Source organism: Camelus dromedarius, chromosome 15, assembly GCF_036321535.1.
Source record: "Camelus dromedarius isolate mCamDro1 chromosome 15, mCamDro1.pat, whole genome shotgun sequence".
Lineage (NCBI taxonomy): Eukaryota > Metazoa > Chordata > Mammalia > Artiodactyla > Camelidae > Camelus > Camelus dromedarius.
In genome coordinates, this window is record NC_087450.1 from 25036002 (window position 1) to 25042001 (window position 6000).

Here is a 6000-nt window from a genome sequence, read left to right on the forward strand (position 1 = left end):
GTCTCCCGTAAAAGGGGAGGGCTTAGCCATTTGAATTGCCTTAATGTTTTAGGTTAAGTTCCCCAGAACACTGACTCTGAGACAGAGATTTGTAACCAGGAGCTTTGGGGACAACCCTGGAGGAGTGAAGGCAGCAGGATTGAGCTGTGGGAGGAGCTGACCTGCTCTGCAGTTGTGACAGAAGCATCAGCCCATCCCAGGAGCTCTGGGCCTGGGAAAGCTCCTCATAGTTGTCATGAATTGAGACAAGGGGGCTGGGCCTTTATATCCCACCATCAACCAGTCATTTGATGCAAGATGAGGAACATAAAATTAGCCAAGGTACCTCTCCTCAGCTGAGACCAATCCCAGAAAAAGGCCTCAGAGGCAAGTTGTCAGCAGCCAATACTTCTGACAAGTGGAGAGTGAATGTCTCAGTCCTGGAGTGGGACTCTGCGCAGAGCAACATGGCATCCACTATAGCCCACCCTCTGCATTGCTCCGCTCCATGTACTTCTTGCAGTAAATTCACCCTATTTGGAATTAACTCCCGCAGAGTTCTGGTTGGTTCCTTTGTTTGGAGAATCTTACAAGATCGTTGGTGAACCAAATTACAGCCTCTGCAGGTGCTGTCAAAACCACATCTGAGACTCACTATTTCCCTCTACTACTAGTTTCAGATTCCCCTCACCCTCAGCTAGCACATCTGCTGGCCTTGGCTGGGGTCGGGGTGGAGGAACCGTCATTTTCATTCTGAGGCATCTGAGTCTATGGTCATCAAGCCTTCCCCAGGTTAGGTTGGCTACATGGTCCTCCTACCACCAAAACTGGGCAGGGGAGAAAGAAGAGATGCTTTGTTGGATAAGCTGGGTGCCAAACGTGCTCTTCTCTGCCCCACCGTGAAGCTGAATTCTTATCCTCTCCTGATGAGCAGCATCCTTTATTCCTGCCCAGATGTGGTTCCTTCCCCTCCCCTTCTCTCCTTCACGTCTCACATTCTAACAAGTGCCTATAAGACAGTTTTAACCCACTGTCCCCTAGCACAGCAAGTTCAACGTCTTCCGAACTGAACCGATTTTTTTCTTTATTCCCCTTTCATCTATCCAGCTCCCGTGCTGGAGACCAGGTTCCTCTTTGGGTTGTCTACCTCCCTCACCATCTGTATCTACCAAGTTCTACCAATTCTACCTCCTAAAAAGCTTCTAAATTCACCGTCATTCTCCTCCCTACAGTCGCTGTCATTGTTTGGGGGCCCGTCATTTCTCACCTGGGCTGTTATGAAAACCTCCCAACTGTTCTTCCTTTCTCCAATCTCCCCCATACTCCTCCCACCCACATCACACCACGTTGTTAAAAAGGTATAGCATTTCACTGCTTAAAACTTTTTTAATGTCTAGGCTTTTCAGAACCTGGCCACTTCCTACATCTCCACACACCCCGCTTCCATTCCCCTCTGCACCTGCTTTTCTCTTGCAGCTGCCCAGAGGTGACAGGCTCCTTTCACTCCTTCATGCCTTTGCCCCCTCTTCCCCTTGTCCCACGTATCTCCTGGCAGACTCTACTTCTCTTTAGAGACTTACTTCACTCCACCCATGACCATTCCTGACAGGTAGGATTGGGTGCTTCTTGCCCCAAGGTCACAGTGCAATTCTTCCATACATTTATTAAGACACTTAACACATTATGTTCACTTATTTGCCTTACATATACAATTAACTGAAATATGTTTTAAAAATTGCAGTGGTTTTGTATTATATTCAGCTGTGACCCCAGTGTATTGTATTACCTTCACAGTTCCTATAAACAGTAGATAATCCAAAAATGTCGAATGAATGAATGAATGAAATATACAAATGTTGTCCTGGGCATGATGCATCTGACTCACCATCAGTAGCTGAGTGTATACTTTGCACTGTTTCTCAATAGTGTAGACTGATGTGTGCTGACCCATATTCTCTTGCCTGACCTCAAGATGACTGCAAAGATGTTATGTTCATTGCCTAATTCTAAATGTTCTCCCTGGGCAATGAACCAATGGCTGCGAATCTGTTTCAGGGAAAGGAAAAATTAAAACAAAACAAAGCAGGCAGACTGAATGAACACTGGAGAAAGAATCATCTTCTTTCAGTGAGGGCTTCCTTATCCACTACTTACTTACCCAGAGTTCAGCACAGTGGCTGAAATATGGTAGGTACTCAATAAATAATTGTTGAATGAGAGAAGGAAGCAAACAGAGTAACAAATGATGCCCCTAGGAGTGATGCAGAAGTTGTAGAGAAGTCTCAGGATGGCAGAAGGGAAAGAGATAAGCTCAGTTTTTAAACAAGTTTTTAGCTGTTTACAATTACTACATGTTATATTCTTTATACATTTTCCTTTGTAAATTCTACATATGAGAATCTGTCTCTGGAATTTCATATTTATTTTATCTTGGTGTCCTTGTTGGAACATTAGTTTTAATATCCTGCTGCCTATCCATCCATCTGTCTATCCTTTTATCCACCTATTTACCCATCCATTTTTCTTTTCAGTTTTAAGCCAGAGAATAGTTTATTGACAACAGAACTTCCACAGTTTTCATTTTCCTCTTATACACTGAGTGGTAACATTCAAGATCATGGCTGCTACATCAGCCTGAGTTTTCCCAGCAGGATTTCAGAACTGCTCTGGAACCAGTTATTGCTCTGTTTCTCTCATTCCTCTGTTTTCCAAATGGGTGTGTTTATTGTGGTTAGATAACAGGTTTAAAGGAAAAGTCATGGGCAATAATGAAGCGGGAGAAAATAGCAGAAAGAAAAGTATTAAAGAATGAAATTAGCATGTTAATGCCAATAAGATTAGGCATATTTAGCACTGGAGAATAACAGAGGTATATTTTGATTTCCAAAGTAATGTGTGTCTGTGAGGGGAGGATATAGCTCAGTGGTAGAGTGTGTGCTTAGCATGCACAAGATCCTGGGTTCAATCCCCAGTACCTGCATTATAAATTAAATAAATAAATAAATAAATAAATAAATAAATAAATAAATAAATAAATAAATAACCTAATTACCCACCTTCCAGAACAAAAACATAGTATGTGTGTCTTGAAATGTGTAAAAGCGTGTTTTGGGGTTTTTTCATAGTTCTGCCCTTTACTAGCCATATGTATTTTATAAATTTAGGTCTCCTGAGCCTCAGTTTTCTTGTTTTTGTAATTGCTTCGCTATTTTTTTTTATTTGAAGTATACTCAGTTTATAATGTTGTGTCAATTTCTGGTGTATAGCATAATGTTTCAGTTACATGCACATATGTATATTCCTTTTCAGATTCTTTTTCATTATAGATTACTACAAGATATTGAATATAGTTTCCTGTGCTATACAGTATAAACTTATTGTTTATTTTATGTATAGTAGTTAGTGTCTACAAATCTCGAACTCCCAATTTATCCCTTCTCACCCCCTTTCTCCCTGGTAACTGTAACTTTCTTTTCTACAAGTGTGTTTTGTTAAGTTAGACTTTCCCATGAATTAATACTATTATTTTTAAATGCTTCATTTTCATTGAAGATTCCCATTGGCTCCCAGAACTCTAATTGGCCATCCCTTCTTGTACCTTACATAACGTAGTGTGTACCAATCCTGCTTCTGAGAAAATAATTGTTTCTAGATTTTCATTCAATAGTAATACATTTGTTAGAAAACATTAATATATGATTGTCTAGCATATAACGTCCAGCAATGTGCCTCCATTTGTGTGTGGACATGCACGTGCGCGCGCACACACACACACACTCTAACTGTCTCTCCTATCAGAAACTCCTATGATGGCATTTACTGCTTTTGCTGTAACAAGTTGCTCTTTGAAACCAGGGAGACAGATCTGGTTCTTAGACCAAAGTGATAATTAATGATGCAGCAAAATATGGCAAAGAGAAAAATATTAATCTCCTAAATACCATATGTTTTAGATAATACTTTGTGCTTAACCACCACCTCCCATGTCCACTTATGAGACCAGTGAGCCGATGGATGCCTGGTGTAGAGGCATTTATGAGTGTAAGTCTTCCATTCCACAGAAAATATAGAAGTAATACAAAGAAACTTCTAGTCACCAGAGATTAAGAACTACATATTCTTTTATATTTTTTCCCAACATTTGTTTTGAAAATTTTCAAACCTTCCAAAAATGCAAAGAATGGTACAACTGATACCCACACATTCTTCACTGAGGTCAAGTCATTGTTAACTTTTGCTGCATTTGCTAGTTTCACCTGTCCCCCACCTATCTCTCTCTCCATTTATGTTTTTTGAAAGTAAGTTGCACATATCAGAAAATTTTACCTCTAAATATTCCACATGCTTCCTCTAAGAACATTCACCTACATAATCACAATGTCTAAGAAAACTGACATAAATTTAATAGTGTCATCTAACACACATTCTATATCTAAATTTTCCCAGTGAGGGATTCTCTGAGTACCACCCTCCAAGGCCCTTCCACATTCTGATTGGACACGGATGGCAGGAAGAGGGCAGCACAAGGCCTGGAACTCACCGTGTGATGCAGCCCCTGGAAGCTGGAGCCCATTTTTGCTGATTCTTGTAGTATTTCTTTCCTAGGAAGTAACACAATTAAATGGTTAAGAGTAATTAAACTTCTCGCTTAAATAATTGTGATTGTTATTTGTACTTGCAGCAAATCCATAAGAAGAAAATCAAATCTGTACTATTTATAAGTCAAAGAGATAAAGCAGATACTAAGGCTTGGATCTAATCCTTGGACAGATAGTCTTTAAATGGATATATTCTTCAGGCTTTTAAGGATGCTGGCATAGAAGCCATTCTCATATTTTTTGCAGTAGGGGAGACTTATTCACCAGGTCCACCTTTTACCTAGAAAGTAGAATTTGTCTTTCGTGTTTGACTTTTTTTTTTTTTTTTTTTTTTTAGTGTTTTTGCCCAGGATCTATGAGAGTGTCTAACATATTCCGTCCAGACCCTTTTTGTGAGGGTTGGGGTCCTACAGTCATCAGCAGGACCCTGGAGCCTCATGTCAGCTTCTTCACATCAGGCCAGACTCTCCTGGTATGCTTGTGTAGGAAGTCATTCTCATGACACGTGTCTGGTTCCTTTCATCCTCCTACCACCCTGTTTACCACTGACCCCCCTACCACTGGCTGTTCTCTGTAAACTTAGGGCTTTGGTTTCTCTTGAAAGTAACAACCCACTGGGACTTGTGCCAGTCAAGCATTCTGGGTCAGCAGTGGGATTTAAAATCTTTACGGCCCACAAATAAATGTAACTGAACAAAGAAAGACAGGTGTGCTGCCATCAGAGCTTCAAAAATAATGGGAAAGGAAGACAATGCGTCAGCTCCACCTGGCTTGCAGCTGCTGCAGTCTCTGGGAAGATAATGTACTTATCGATTAGTCTTCAAAAAAGACATCATTCGCAAACTGACCCCTGGCTTGTGGCGGCAGACTAACATTTGCGTTCATTTCGGTAACCGTAGGAACAGATCCTGTTGCTGGGAAGACATGGGCAGCTGTTGCCTTGACAACACAGCACGCAAGTCTCTAGTTCCCTCCGTAATTTCCTGCAGAAGACAGTGATTAATTATCAGGCCTACTTATGAACTGGAATTTTGCCTACAAGATGAGAAATGTTAACCTGTAACTCATTTACCAAAGGTTTGTCAGTCCCAGAGAATTTTGTCTAGATTCAGGTTGCAAACTCTACAAAGCAAACTTAAAGACATGAAGGGCCATAATCATGTAGAACGTTAGGTTTAAAACTTGATTTTTGGAGGGGCAAGCATCCTATCTTAATAAGAAAGTACTTTTGCTAGAAAAGAGTTATATATGTCTGCAAATCATGTATTCTGACTGAAAACTGGCTCTTGTGGTCCCATCTGTGAAACAAGCAGAGACTTGAAAAGTGTTTATATATTAGGACTTGCTCTCTCTTAATGGCTCTTGGAACTATGACTGCCCTATGAAGAAGCCCAAGCAAGCTTCCTTAGAGATGAGACAGACG

At 40.7% G+C, this 6000-nt stretch overlaps 1 protein-coding gene across 1 annotated transcript in view; it reads right to left on the reverse strand.

Annotated features, from left to right (window-relative positions):
* Nucleotides 1-4580, reverse strand: part of ACYP2 (acylphosphatase 2) — a 146150-nt gene extending 141570 nt beyond the window's left edge. The window contains exon 1 of the mRNA XM_064494488.1: nt 4520-4580. The gene's annotated coding sequence lies outside the window, so the exon portion shown is untranslated. The remainder of the gene's footprint in view (nt 1-4519) is intronic.
* Between the last annotated feature and the right edge of the window lie 1420 nt (nt 4581-6000).